Source organism: Aricia agestis, chromosome 3, assembly GCF_905147365.1.
Source record: "Aricia agestis chromosome 3, ilAriAges1.1, whole genome shotgun sequence".
Lineage (NCBI taxonomy): Eukaryota > Metazoa > Arthropoda > Insecta > Lepidoptera > Lycaenidae > Aricia > Aricia agestis.
In genome coordinates, this window is record NC_056408.1 from 6,293,691 (window position 1) to 6,309,777 (window position 16,087).

Below are 16,087 nucleotides of genomic sequence, written 5' to 3' on the forward strand. Positions count from 1 at the left end.
TATTGGCACCAAAACTGACCAACTATTCGATTGCGTTATGAAGCAACGAGCGTTCAAGCGTGACTTATCGTGACCAAAACGGAAGTTGAGATTTAGACGAATTCTGAAAAAAGGCATTATTATAGAGTAAGAGTTATTTAATACTTTTGAGTTCATATTATTATTGTTTTCACCTTGGAAGTCGGTTTTAATTTTTTGTTAAAAATAATAATTGGCTCTTGCTTGTCATAACATGCTTGGACACTGGTCGACAAGAAAAGCAAAGAAAAAATATATTATTGTAAATGTCAGCCTATCGTGTCAAAACTCAAATCTCATTCTGAAGTTTTAAAGAGACAAGATAGAAAAAATATTGAATTAATTACTACTGCATAAGCTAGCAGCTAATACTTACATTTGTGTGATTCAGGTAAAAATAGTATAGTTATAACAAAGGCATAGTATTTATACAAGGGAATCGATGAGGAACATAGTTCCGGGCTCAGCACATAAGGCCGCGTTTCCACTGAAGTGGAGCGGAGCGGAGAGGAGCTTAGCGGTGCCCGAATTGACCAATCACCATGCTCGAAATTTTCGCTCCGCTTCGCTGTCATTCCGCTGGAATAGCACGACGAGGCCTACAGCTGTTGTAATCCTGTCCAGTAGCTCTACCATGAGTTTAAAGCTATAGTATTTATCGATACTCGATACCGACTACGTAAATATTTAGTATGGCGATTTTAGTTCCGCAAGTAACCGGTGCTGTAAGATTTGCCATACTAAAAATTTACGTAGTCGGTATCGTGTATCGATAAATACTATAGCTTTAAACTCATAGTAGAGCTACTGTACCTACAAGTACATAGTTTATACAAAATCTGGTTAGGATTATCCTGGCCTTAGGGCCAACCCACACGTACCACAACCACACGACATCGCAACGACGTGTCGCTGCAGCTTTTTATAGTTGTGGTACCGACAAAATACCGACGTGGTTGCGTTGTCGCCAGTGGTTGCGATGTGGTTACGTACGAAAGTCAATGAAACGGAGGAGGGGAAGAGAAGAGCGCGGGCGGTGTGCGCGCACTGTCGCTGCATCGACGCAACGTTGTGGTTGTGACGTGGTTGCGATGTGGTCGGTATCTGACAAGAGGTCGACAACGACTGCAAAATGTGGTACGTGTGAATGGTCCAGTTCGGTTCCAATACGCCCAACCACGGGGTGTGGTTGTGGTGTGGTTGTGGTTGTCGTGTGGCTGTGGTACGTGTGGGTTTGCCCTTATAGGATCTACGCGAGACGTCACGAATACCTTTCATAATAGTTATATAGGAGAGCGCGCGGTCACAGTATCACTTCAGGTTAACCGGTGCCTCCGATCGAAAACGCGCCATATTTAATACGTGTCGCAACACCGGTGTCCGATCCTTTAGTGTCATGATCTATGGCATATTTCATCAATAAATTGGCTCTCAAATTTTTTCTCTCTCTCACGGTTGTAAAGTAGCAGCAATTTTAGTTTCTCTCGGGCTTTCACACTAATCTGACCAATACTTCTCATGTAAATATCCTATGATATGAATATAAAAAGGTCTTAATATAGATAAACTTATGGACTACGCTTCTACAGGCATCACGTTATGAATTTCTAAAATTAAACATAGAAAAACCAAAATTTAAGGAAAAAATATTGTGTATTTTTAATTGATGTCTTGTGAAAAATATAGCGCTTTAAACTGTTTTTTTTTTTTAAAGATAGAGGAGATTTTCATCTTTACTTAAAGACTAAGTCTTTAAGTATCTGACTTAGAGCATAGAAGCAAAGAAATTTTTTAAATTATATTTTTAAATGATTAACTTAAGAGGTAATAACGATTTTCTTAAGAAGTATTGGTCAGATTTTTATGAGAGCCAGAGAAAAACTATTTTTTAAAAGGTAGAGAAAAAAAAATTGTGAGCCAATTTGTCAATAACATAATATGCCATACATCAAAGGATCGGACATGGCCTATCATGACTTTTTTTTCCTTAAATTTTAGTTTTTCTATGTTTAATTCCACGAAATTCATAACGTATTGCCTTTGTAAGCGTAGTCCATAAGTAGAGCTATTAAATAAGACTTTTTTTATTCATAGGATATTTATAAACAAACATTGGTCAGACTAGTGTGAAAGCCCGAAAAAAACTAAAATGGCTGCCATTTTACAACCGTGAGAGAGAGAAAAAAATATTTGAGAGCCAATTTATTGACGAAATATGCCATACATCACAACACTAAAGGATCGGATACCGGTGTCGCGACACATTGAATATGGCGCGTTTCCGACTGGAGGCACCGGTTAACCTAAAGTGATACTTTGACCGCGCGCTCTCCGCCCTCTTTATCGGAAACGGTTCACCGTACAAAAAATTTTTTTTAACAAAAGTTGTAGAGAATTTTGTATGGTAATAAATAAAAAATACATCATAAACCCCATAGGAAATGAAATATTTACAAAAAAAGTGCATGAACCGATTTTCGTGACCCTTTGACCTTGAAATTTAATAGTTGCGATCATCCTACCATATATGGGTTTTGAGACAACATTTAGGGTGCCAATATACAAAATTATTTACAGATTTACAGCTGGGTATCTCGAATTCCGAGGTTCTTACCTAATTTAAGTCTAAGTTGACTGGACCAAATCTTATCTTTCAGCATACGAGTTCAATATTCATAGTTGGTTTTAGTACCAAAATTGTTTGCAACTGCGAAGCACCTGTTTTACGTAAAATTACAAAATGTGGTGAGTGAAATTCTTTTATTTTATTATTCAACGAGCTTTGGCCGCGGCTTCGCTCGCCTTAAGAAGTATTATTATATACAAATTTTCATCCCCTATTTGAACCCCTTGGGGTTGGAATTTATCAAAATCTTTCTTAGCGGATGCCTACGTCATAACATCTACCTGCATGCCAAATTTCAGTCCGATCCGTCCAGTTGTTTGGGCTGTGCATTGATAGATCACTATGTCAATCAGTCAGTCACCTTTGTGTTTTATATAATTTATACGAGTAGAGAAGGCTTAAGAGTTAAGACATTTAGAGTGAAACTATCGAATTAAAAATCGATTTAATTCTGTAACAGTTTTCGCATTTTATCCATTAATTTTGTGACAGTCACAACGCGCGACGTATAAAAGTATTTTAACTCCTAACAGTCTTATACAAAACAAGTTCTGCATAAAGGTTGTATTTTTACCACATAAAATGTTTCTAACAACAAAGCTAATCTTTTTTTTAAACCTGTTTCTTTCTAAGCATCATATAAAATTATTAAAATAGTTTTACCTCCTAACGTGTGTGCAAAACATCGCTTGTCTATATATATTTTTTAATGAAATAAGGGAGCAAACGAGCAAACGGGTCACCTGATGGAAAGCAACTTCCGTCGCCCATGGACACTCACAGCATCAGAAGAGCTGCAGGTGCATTGCCGGCCTTTTAAGAGGGAATAGGGTAATAGGGGAAGGTAGGGATGGGAAGGGAAAGGAAGGGAATAGGGGAGGGTAGGGAAGGGAATAGGGTAGGGGATTGGGCCTCCGGTAAACTCACTCACTCGGCGAAACACAGCGCAAGCGCTGTTTCACGCCGGTTTTCTGTGAGAACGTGGTATTTCTCCGGTCGAGCCAGCCCATTCGTGCCGAAGCATAGCTCTCCCACGTATAAATATACGTCTATAGGTAAAGAGTCAAAATTTCTCTAGATTTCAATTAGGTAATTTTGAGCGAAATGAAAATAAAACTTAGTATGGACCATAAAGTTAATATTACCTATCGGAATAGAGAAACAATCCCGAGCTATCAAACGTAACCAAAATTGATTTACATCTGTGTATACAATTATGTTTACGTGTGCTTGTTAGTGATGTACTGTATACATCTTGTAATTCGACAAAATATCGATCATGGAATAATAATTGCAAGATTGTAAAAATAATAAAACGGGATAAAATAAAAATGCATAGAATAATAATAATATTGTAATTTTGCAGAAAAATATTACTTTTATCATTAAACATTTTTGTAGCAAAAAAACAAAAGATATACTTATTTATAAATAACTCATTTATTTATTCATGCTAATATTATAAATGCGAAAGTAGGTAACTCTGTCTGTCTATCAGTCCGTCTTTCACGGCTCTACCTCTGAAATAGCAGCTGCTATTTCTTAGAAGTCACGTACAGACTACAGTGCACGCGACTTTTAATTACTATCCTACCTACTCCAAAAATGTGCCATCGTTTATACTTTATAAAATCATTGACCTTATAGGATAACTGTAGGATTTGGCACACAAACTTTCTATGACTACTTTTGTAAATTTATTAATGGAAAGATTTTGAACGTTTTCTGGGATGTTATATCGTAAAGGCGTATACATTGACCTGTAAAAGATTTACTGACTTTACTAAACCTGATCACCGGCAAATCTAGCTTCCGCCTATACCTGTCTTTGGGACGCTGATCTCAGATTGGCCGTGTAAGCATTGTCTTAGTATATCTAAGATTCAATAAAATAACTATAATCCATTCTCAATTTGTTAACAGACTTCAACCATAAATAAAAGAGTATAATTCGTATGTACAGGCTTGTCACCCAAAAATCTGTCATTTTTCCTAGTGTGTGTGTTGTAGTGTGTGTAATGTTTTATTTGCTAAAAAAATGTATGATAAAAGCATAATTTCAAAATAATGTTAGCTCCATTACACTCCTTCACCATATAAACTATAACTGTGCAAAATTTTATTCACCTACGTTTCTCCTTTTTTCGTCAAAAGGGATACAAAGTTTTTGGCTTATGTATTAATATAAGTATAGATAAAGAAGACGGTTGTCGACAAACTTTTATCATGGGGGCTCCACACTCGCGGCGCGAAAGCCCGCGAAGGCCGCGAACCGCGAGTGTGGAGGGTATCGCGACTTCGCGTTCGCGCTTCGCGGCTTTCCCCGTCCGGTGTCGGTTTTTTGGCCCGTGACAAAGGGATCGCGAAGCGAAGGAAACGCGAACGCGAACATCATCCACACTCGCTTTTATTCGCTGTCGCACACAATGTCAGAGCAGCAGCTGAACAGTGACTTCAACGTCCATTTTACTCAAATGCGGGAACGTAAAATGCGAAGATTACGAGTGTAGAGGGCCGTATATTTTTTTCGCGTCGTGTTCACGGCGCGTTGCATCCGTGAATCGCGGTCGCATTTTGCGTCGTGAGTGTGGAGCCCGCATCAGAAATAATTATACCAAAAAATATCAGAAGATGCGTCCATAGAGTATGGTCACATACAATTTAATTTGAACAAACAACTACAAAATGTAAAAACTAAAAAAACAACCATTTTGCAGGTGCAATCAAATTTATTTACAATTTTGATTGCACCTGCAAATTGAAATTGTTTGAAAATTTGATAAATAAACATACCTACGTTATGATGAGTTATTATCACAGATGTTATTACTACGCGTTAAAATTTTTTTTCGAAAGAAATTTTAATTATGTCAACTGTAGGAACCAACTTTTCGATAACCACAATAATTAATTATCTAGTACCTATTCATTAAAAATTATTATAGGTATAACAACATGATGCTTTTTTTCTACTATAGATGAATGAGCTTTAAAGAATCCATGTAAATGATATTATAAATACGGAAGTGTCTGTCTGTTTGCTCTTCACGCCCAAACCGTTGAACCGATTTTGCTGAAATTTGGTATGAAGATACTTTGAGTCCCGGAAAAGGACATAGGATACTTTTTATTCCGGCAAAATTTACGATTCGGTATAAATAAATGACGCAGCGAAGTTGCAGGCATTAGATGGTGTTGTATAAAATTAACAATCAGATTAATTCCTGTTGTTTTTACAGCGATGACTGGAATGAAAGAAAATGCCGGATTTTAAATATAATTCTCTCATGTCTCTTCCTAGCCGTTATAATCTTAAACATTTTATTTCTGGCAGGAGTCATAAAGTTTTAAAAAAAATCTACAAGAGAAGGAATCGACTAAAAGTAATAATTTTGCGCTATTGTTAAAAGTAGTAGAATATACTGCAGTAGGTAGTGGGTAGAAATAGTTGGAGATAATTTTGAATAGTAATAGTAGCACTTAGTAACCTGTAATAGAAGAACTCCTTGAGAGCAGTTCATATTGCAACGTGGTTGCTACTATTAATAATAACTAATAAGCTATTCAAAATTGGAAATTGGAATAGGCAGTTAGACACTACGGTAGTCTTTCAATTCAAAGTGTACCTTCATGTGTTGTAAATAAAGTTTAGTCTTGAATGGCTTAGTTAAAAATGCATCGCATCACCTTACGACGTGACTTTACAATATCCATCAACGCTCTATTTATAGCGGGTTCACATTATTCCAATCCACTGATCCAATCCAGCGCTGGATTGCTACTTCATTAATGTAAACGGGTCCTGGAATGCACTGAATTGCATTCCAGGACCCGTTTACACTATTCCAGTAGCAATTCTGAATTGAATTATTTAACAGGCCATTATAAGTACCGTATATCATTTAAATAATCTTTTTTTTTTAGTTGTGTGTGTAATCTCCTCTGCAAGATCATTAGTTTTATCTTCTCCCTCCTGTTCTTGGTGGGACTCATACTGCTCATTTTGTGGCTGACTGGAGTCATATTCGACAGAGTGGTAAGTTGCTAATAATATTATTATTATGTCAACAGCTAATATACCTTAATATATTTAAAACAATAACTTAAATCGCACACTATGTAGTAGGCTTATAACAAAGAAGTAATTAAAATGTTCAAGCAATTTCTAAGAATACCCGTGATGTGACATATTTTTTTTTTTTTTTTATGAAATAAGGGGGCAAACGAGCAAACGGGTCACCTGATGGAAAGCAACTTCCGTCGCCCATGGACACTCGTAGCATCAGAAGAGCTGCAAGTGCGTTGCCGGCCTTTTAAGAGGGAATAGGGTAATAGGGGAGGGTAGGGAAGGGAAGGGAAGGAAATAGTTGAGGGTAGGGAAGGGAATAGGGTAGGGATTAGGGGATTGGGCCTCCGGTAAACTCACTCACTCGGCAAAATACAGCGCAAGCGCTGTTTAACGCCGGTTTTCTGTGAGAACGTGGTATTTATCCGGTCGAGCCGGCCCATTCGTGCCGAAGCAAGGCTCTCCCACGTATAAATTATTTCTATTATTTCTATTTTAAGTAACTTAAGTAGGTACTTCACTCCAATAATTACTTTTCGTAGCTATTCCAAAGATTTTATTAAGAGTAATTCTCAAACAGTAGGCACGACGTTCTGTATTTTTAACCCCCGACAAAAAAGATGGGTGTTATAAGTTTGACGTGTCTGTCTGTCTGTCTGTGGCATCGTAGCATCCAAACGGGTGGACCGATTTTGATCTAGTTTTTTTTGTTTGAAAGCTGACATGATCGAGAGTGTTCTTAGCTATAGTTCATCATCATCAGCCTGCTCAGTGCTTGAAATCGCGGTTCATAGCTGGTTCGTGAAGGACCGATTAGCAACATGCAGTCGTTTGGTGGGCTTTATATTTTGCATTCTAGTTCGTGACATTTATGAATATATACACATTAAAGTATTCAATATATTTCCGTTGTCTGGTACCGTAACTAAGGGCTAGACTGACCTGGTGTGAAGCGTCCATAGATATTATTATTATTATTAATGGAAAGTTAACCTGGTGCTGCAGCATCACCTGGTAATCAATAGGATATCCAACTCCTCACCAACGTAGAGCAGAGGTTTCGTGTTTGGGCTCATTTTAATTGCGACAACTAGTAAGACGTAGATAAACAGTAAATATTTGCATGCTGCTGCTGCAGCATCACCTGGATTCTATAGGAGCCGAGCTCCATATGAACCTAAAGTGGAGGTTTTATGTTTGGACGCATATCGACGGCCTCATCTAAGAGGACATTCATAGATGGTATTCATTGAGATATGATCCTGTAGATAGGAATAATAATTTTACACTATAACCAACCAAAGTTAAAAAAGCATCAAATAAAATTAAATTAAGAAATTAAAAAAAACCCTCGCCAAACAATTTTAAAAAGTAATGAAAATAATATATACTAACTTTAAGTTTAAATAATTCCTAAGTGTGAAGTGATATTTTAGTCCATAATTCAAGACGTGATTGGAAGAATAAGGTAAGTAACATGAAAAAACTTCCCGTCTTTTTGCTTAAATGGCCGGAAAATTATTTGAAATAGAAAATCTATGGATTAGATGTGTAGACAGATATATTAGCTAGGTTATGAAGTAGATAAGTTATAAGTTTTATTAAAATAATCAGGGAAAAAATAAGTTATAGTCCGTATGTTACGAAATGTTACTTGTTCGATTCTTCCACTCACGTCTTCATTATTGCTGTCACGGTGTGTCGGGGGACCGCTAATGCAAATATTTATAGTTTAAGGGTCAGTTCACAGCCAACCGAATCGAGACAATCAGTGACTTGGCGCTACAAAATGCTAAAGTCGCTGTTGACGGTCCCCCGACACACCGGGACAACAATTATGGACTAAAATATCACTTCACACGTCTTAGGAATTATTTAAACTTAAAGTCATTAGTCAGTAAATATTATTTCATTACTTTTTAAAGTTGTTTGGCGGATTTTTTTTTTAATTTCTTAATTGCTATACAAACTGAAGTTTGATATCGATTAGAACCTATGATTTTTTAACTTTATTTACTTGAGAGTTATCTTTATTGCTTTTTTGTTCATTTAACATTCCTTTTTTCAGTCGAATGACCCCGCAAGAATAACAAGAAGCATAGAGGCCCCACTGAATATGAACGCGGCGTTGAAATGGCAGTTATAACATAATTAAGGCTATTTATTTTACTTCGACTATCGACTTCACCTCTCTATGTTCTTACTACTCTATGACAGCACTATGTGTGCAATGTACGGCTGATTTTACTGTCACGCCGACCGTCGGTGCTGACACCATTGTATGAGACGTCAGCGCAGTATACAGTTTTAGGGCCTGATTACACCTACCAAACAGGAGTAGGAGACGTTGCCTCGGCCGAATACATCCATATTATGGCAGCTGTACACACTCGTCGAGATTCCGAGACAGGCCGAGCGCGAGTGTGTACAGGGCACCGCGCTCTCGTCCTCGTCTCGTTGGCTCTCGCGAGGATAACCAGAGCAAGCATGTACGGCCGAGGATCTCGGCGAGAAGCTCTCGTCGAGTATGAACAGCCGCCATTAAACGTGCTGAGGGCTCGGCCGATAGCACTGTCACGCCGCTCTACTCGGTAGGTGTGATCATGGCTTTTTTTAACAGTGCCTCTTGCAGACCTAGCATGGTCACGATAGAAGCGGTTTTTTTCTTCTGAAGAATAGACGTTAGACAAAGGCAATCCGCCATTTTGTCACTAAAATCTGTTAGTGTGTCCACTCTTTCCCGGTTATGTTATGCCAAGCCTGCTAGTTTCATACATTTTTTGCCATCTGCGCCGACGGTACGCGTGCGGTCGGCGTTAGAGTAAAATCCTAAAGTCTTGTCTTTATATTGGTAAATATATAGAGTAACGCATTATCAGACTCATCAAAATATTATAATTTCCTTTCAAATGTTTTATATTTTAACAGCAATAACATAATTATTTTGTTGTAATATTTAGTATTACGAGTAGCAGGTTATTCCAAGAATATTCATAACATGACTATTCTTAGCAAATGAAAGACTCATTTTTCTTTAAGTAAGTATATTTTCTTTTTCTTTCTATGATGTTACTTAATTACTATTATCTTGTTTTGATTCTTACGACTGGTTGTGTATAAGATTTGTATAAATGAACAAAGCTCTCATTTTTATTGATTTTTATACGAAATAAAAAAATTACAAGTTCTCGTTTGTTTCATTATATTTTGAACATTGTGTTAAATATTTTTCTACATATATAAGTGTATTGAAATCGAATAATTCTCGTAACAGATAAGGTTATCTAGCGAGATACGTAGATAAAGCGAGGGCTGCAGTGTAAAACCACATCTTCATTTATCCTGATTGTTTACAAAACGTGACAGAATAAAATTGTACTCACCACAAAAAATATGTCACTTTTATAATTTACAACTATTAAAATTAGACGTTTTATATTATTGCAATCCAGTAAGTAATCAAATCCAGCGCTGGATTGCAACCGAAATAATGTAAATGGACACTAGAGTGCACTGAATTGTATTCTGGAGTGCATTTCAGTGGCCATTTACATTATTCCATACATAGAAAATAATAGACTGGTACAACGGCTAGCAGTTAAATAATAATTCTGATCAAGTATTATACAGTCTGTTACATTTTTCTCAGTTTAAAAAAATATTTATTTTTAATATTTTTATACGTGGGACAGCCATGCTTCGGCACGAATGGGCCGGCTCGACCGGATAAATACCACGTTCTCACAGAAAACCGACGTGAAACAGCGCTTGCGCTGTGTTTCGCCGAGTGAGTGAGTTTACCGGAGGCCCAATCCCCTAACCCCTACCCTATTCCCTTCCTTACCCTCAACTATTCCCTTCCCTTCCCTTCCCTACCCTCCCCTGTTATCCTATTCCCTCTTAAAAGGCCGGCAACGCACTTGCAACTCTTCTGATGCTGCGAGTGTCCATGGGCGACGGAAGTTGCTTTCCATCAGGTGACCCGTTTGCTCGTTTGCCCCCTTATTTCATAAAAAAAAAAAAAAAAAATATTTTGCAATTTATGTTCAACACTTTATGTACGGTATTGATTGTAGAGTAAAAGTTTAATGTTGATTTTGATTGATTGCTTACTGTTAATTATTATTGACGTTATGCTGAGATTATCATTGCAATTAAAATCAAAATCAAATCAAAATCAAAATATTTTTTATTCAGAGTAATTTTTTTACAAAAATATTTCTGAACGTCGATACTAAGGTGCCTACCACCGGTTCGGGAACTAACCCGGCGAGAAGAACCGGCGTAAGAAACTCGCACGGGGCCATCTTTTACTAAAAAGATGGAAAATTACAATTTGAACATATATAGTGCACCAAGGCTTTAAATGAATATGTCAATGGGCGCTGCTGGTAAAGAAGAACTGTCAAAAATGACGTTTTTGTATGAAAACAGCGCTAGTTCCCCCTCTCGCCACGTTCATTTAAAGCCTTGTTGAACTGTAACAATATTATGACTTAAATCTATTTACAACAGGAATTATAAAGAGTATTCAAGTAGCCTGTAAGAACCACCCTATTCCCAAGGTGTGTTGTCGTCGATGAAATCATTGATTTTATAATAAGCTTTAGTACACAAACGTTCTTTTACAACTTTTTTAAATTTATTGATAGAGAGATTTTGAACGTTTAAACATAATATACTTTTTACCATAGACTTAATATATTATACTGTCGCTTTTTACCTATTTTTCTACACATTAATTATCTCAGTATTCCATAAAAATATGATATTATCGCTATCAAATAGTGTTCTTAGATTTTTCATATTCTAGCTTAACGTAGTTTTTGATGACTTACCACGTAGTTTATATTATGCAGATCTCTTATAAGATCGGCATAAATTTTCCTTCAATATGCCACCGAATAGCTGTTAAGGTAATAGAAGTCTTTATCTACTGTATACGGTTCGACAAAACTGAATTTTCAAAGGTAGTTTAGTCTAGACGAAACACGTTTCGCAAGACATTTTCTATTGACTGGAATTTTATAGGCGACCCAAAACTCATGATGTGATTTTGTGTTATTTATTTTATGTGCTAAATGGATCAGGCAGCAAAGTAATATGTTAAATCGAACAAAAGTAATTGCAGTTTAGCTAAGTTGGCGTTTTCTTGCAGATAAAACAAGTAATAAGTTTAAAAGCTATAATATATTTATGTAATTGACATAAAAATTAAATATTTTGTTGAATAATAACATAATTGAAATAAAGTAACAACCTTTTTATTTGATACTACCACATGAGACTATCCTGAATTTTCTTTACTTCTTTATGTCTCCTAGAAGATGATGTACCTATTTCAACATGATGTCATATAGAGCTGTAACGAAACCTCATTCGTCTAATAATAATTATGGTAACTAGTTAAGAAGTTACGAGTATAGGCTCTGATGTTAAACAGATGAACATCCAAAGCCATAAATGACCTTTTTATGCTTCGCCGTCGGGTAAAAAAGTAGAAGATGAAGCGTCATTAATAACTATAGGTCTTAACTACCAGAATCTGATGGCAAAAAGTGTGAAAATAAATTGACTCTAGCAATACCGGGGTACAAGGAATAAAACAATTTTATCCTTTTTTTTTTTTCTTTTGCGGCTAATTCTGAGTGTGAAACATGCAAATATAAACATTTATCCAATGATCTAGGATATTTTTTGAAAATCTGCCATCATGTTCTGGTAGACCTTTAATTTAGTTATTCACACAATCTTGATGCTTTGAACATGTAGTGGCCTCAATGTCATATTGTCAGCGTCAATTAATATTCAATTAACCCTTAGGCCCAATTCACACCGGATCGGCAGCGGCCGACAGCGGCGCGAAGAGCACTTTTAGTGTGAAATAATTTTAAACTTTATTTACATATTTATAACTACTAGTATCGCTTGAAAACTTCAAAAGTGCTCGAGGCGCCGCGCGACCGTCGGCGGAAAGTGCTCGCGGCTTCTCGCGACCGCGCGCGTCGTCGCGAGGCGCCTCGAGGCGTCGCGAGGTGCCGCGAGCACTTTCCGCCGACGGACGCGCGGTGCACAGTGGATCGAAAATCGAGTATCATAGACATAAGAACTTGAATTTCCAGATGTCATTTTTTTGGACTGAAATATGATCTCCTAGTTGTTATCTATACTAATATTATAAATGCGAAAGTATATTTGTCTGTCTGTCTCGCTTTCACGCCAAAACTACTGAACCGATTGCAATGAAATTTTGTACACAGTTATTCTAGAGTCTGAGAAAGGACATAGGCTACATTTTGATGTGGGAAAATATCTTATTTCCATGAAAATATCGATGAAAATGAATTCGCATTGCGTGTGGGCAGCGCTCATCCCGGGGGTCCTGGGTTCGAGTCCAGCAGGCGGAACAAAAAGTTTTCAATGTTCCTGGGTCTTGGATGTGTATTAAAAAAATATTTCAAAAATCTTAAATACCTATATTTTATGTATAATATTATAAAAAATCCAGAAATATATCGATGCAATGAACATTTTAGTTCTAATACGATTCAACAGATTCCGTTTTATTTTTTACTTCATTGTAACATAGAACTAATCATACTTATTAGTTATTATGTTTTTGTTTATAGTTTTTAATACGTTAGAATATTATGTTTAATAATATTATCACTTGGTACAAGTATAATAATAATCAATCTATCTTATCTTATAGAACTCCTACTGCATTTCTAAGGAGTTCGAGTGTACCGTGTTGGCCTATATTCCATCCAGAAAATATATCAATGCAATCAACATTTTAATTCTAATAATATATGAAAACAGATGGCGTTTTATTTTTTACTTCATTATTGTAACAGAACTAATCATACTTACTTTATTATATATTATTGTTTTAATTCATAACTAGCTGTTGCCCGCGACTTCGTCCGCGTGGACTTTAGTTTATAGCGCGCGGTGTCAACAAAATTCGTGTCAAATTTAAAAACTTCTTAAAACCCTGGTAAGTGGTACCCCTCTTAGGGCCACGCTACACCGGAATGGCAGCGCTGAAAGTGCTCGCCTTGCCGCTGCCATTCCGGTATAGCGCGGCCCTTAATTAATCAAAATACCCAAAAACAGCTGTGCAGTGTGCACATAATCTATACTAATATTATAAATGCGAAAGTATCTCTGTCTGTCTGTCTGTCTGTCAGTCTCGCTTTCACGCCAAACGCCAAAACTACTGAACCGATTGTAATGAAATTTTGTATACAGATAGTCTAAAGCCTGAGAAAGGACATAGGCTACTTTTTTACTGGATAAAAGGGTTGTAAGGGTCGTAAATTTGTTCAAAAAATTCATAATAGATGGCGCCGTGCATCTTCTACATCGCGCTGACGCTTGCTCAAAAGTCTTTCTATAAGAGGTGGTATCATCTTACATTTAAGTCTCGATTTTTTTCGATTGTTATATCTATTCTACGGTATTAAATAACTCAGTACTTTATCTGTGCAGGCAGTGACGTAACCTTAAGACCAAATTTCACCAACGACTGTTAAAGTTAATGCTCGAATTAGTATCACGTTAGCTGTTTGGTTTTTCATATGAATGAAAGAGAAGACAGGACATTTTAACAAGCTGTTAACACTAACAGACGTTGGTGAAATTGGGGCTAAACCTATCAATGATAAATAGTTTATGGGTAAAGTTGTGTAATTGGGGGGCTAAATAAGCTTTAAAATTTGGCATAAAATATAAAGTTTAATATAAAAAATGAAGTACTTATTGTGTGCACACTGCACAGCTGTATTGATTTAAGGGGTACCAGGGTTTTTTTATAAAAGCTTTTGACACCAATTTTGTTGACATCGCGCGCTATAAACTGAAGTCCACGCGGACGAAGTCGCGGGCAACAGCTAGTTACATCATAAAATGTAAAAAGACGCAGCTACGTCAACGTCACGGTGGCAGTCTTCCACCGTGCGTTTCTCGCGTAACTTTCTGCCGCGCACTGTAAAACTCTGGAACGAACTTGCAAACATTCAAGAAGAGAGCGTATTCCCTCTTAAAAGGTCGGCAATGCACCTGCAGCTCTTCTGATGTTGCAAGTGTCCATGGGCGACGGTAGTTGCTTTCCATATTCAGGTGACCTGTTTGCTCGTTTGCCCCCTTATTTTATTAAGAAAAACTAATTTTTATGTTAAAAAATATATAAGAGAGGAGAAATTTAGGCATAACATCAAACACAGGGGCTAATTATTAGAATTCAGTAAATAGAAAACTCTCAACTTCAGCTGACCCTTAACAAACAGCTGCGGCTTCCTTTAGAAATACATAATATTGGCGACAGCATGTATAAAGTAAAAGGAATTTAATATAGAACAAACCCAAAAGGACAAGGGACTGGGTAACTTTTATATCTTTTGCAAGGGCAGCATTTGTACGTAATAGTAGTAGGTTTGTTGGGAGCAGTTCGAACTAAGCGGGTCTTTAGCATTTTTTGTATAGACACACTAAATTCTTGGAATGAAAAACATAGAGATACAAAATTACTGGTTCAATTTTGATTGCAATTGGTAATATTATACAAAGCTGTATCTATGTATAGTACCTCTATAATATTATATTATGTAAGTTCTCTTTACGCACATACACATATTTACGCACGACATAGCGGAGGCATCTACCCTCCTATTTACTAGCTAAAAGCCGAACTTTGTGAGGGCTCGTATTATTTTTCTGCGGTAATATTCTTTAAGGCAGTTTTTTTATATTATTTATAATTTATAATAGTAACTAAACCTTGACTGACCATGATAACACATCTACATATAAATAAAAAGAACTATGTTAAAGCACAAATCAATGTGCATGATAGTTTTTCCGTAAAGTGTACCACAAAATGTTCAGGTTGTGGGATATACTAGGGCACGCTTCGCTCGCCCTAATAAAAATATTATAACGGTGGATACGCTGATACCAATATTTGTCCTTGTCTGTAACATTGCATGAGTCGCACTAAAACAAAGACAAAACATCGTGTAGCCTATACCTTTCATAACTTTTTTATTAGTAAGAAAAAATATAGTATACTAGCCATAATCTCCTATGTTGCGGTAGGTTCCATCGTTCCCGCAACTCCGTATGAGGCGATGAGTGGAGCACCATAGGGTTTTAGTGGGTAGACTACGAGGAGTCCCACATACCCCGGCCGATATCCCCAATTTGCCGGGGATGCGTAAAGCATTTCCCCATGATAAAAAAAGAGCCGTATGCTATAATTTTCTCAACTCTATAATTTCGTTCAGTATCTTATCTATATAATCTTTAATTAACGAATTGTTCAATAATAACTAGTAGATCTATCACTGTTTTGCGTTACTTAGTTCCATCAACAT

General features: G+C 36.7%; 1 long non-coding RNA gene across 3 annotated transcripts; it reads left to right on the top strand.

Annotated features, from left to right (window-relative positions):
- Window positions 1-307: 307 nt before the first annotated feature.
- LOC121740603 lies at window positions 308-8,874 on the top strand. Of its 3 annotated transcripts, none has more exons than XR_006037659.1 (4): window positions 308-409; window positions 2,596-2,763; window positions 6,569-6,680; window positions 8,779-8,874. It is a non-coding gene; the product is annotated as an uncharacterized LOC121740603 (long non-coding RNA). The 3 variants fall into 3 exon arrangements; XR_006037660.1 differs by having other exon boundaries at window positions 2,676-2,763; XR_006037661.1 differs by lacking the exons at window positions 308-409; window positions 2,596-2,763 and adding an exon at window positions 6,003-6,027.
- Window positions 8,875-16,087: the final 7,213 nt, after the last annotated feature.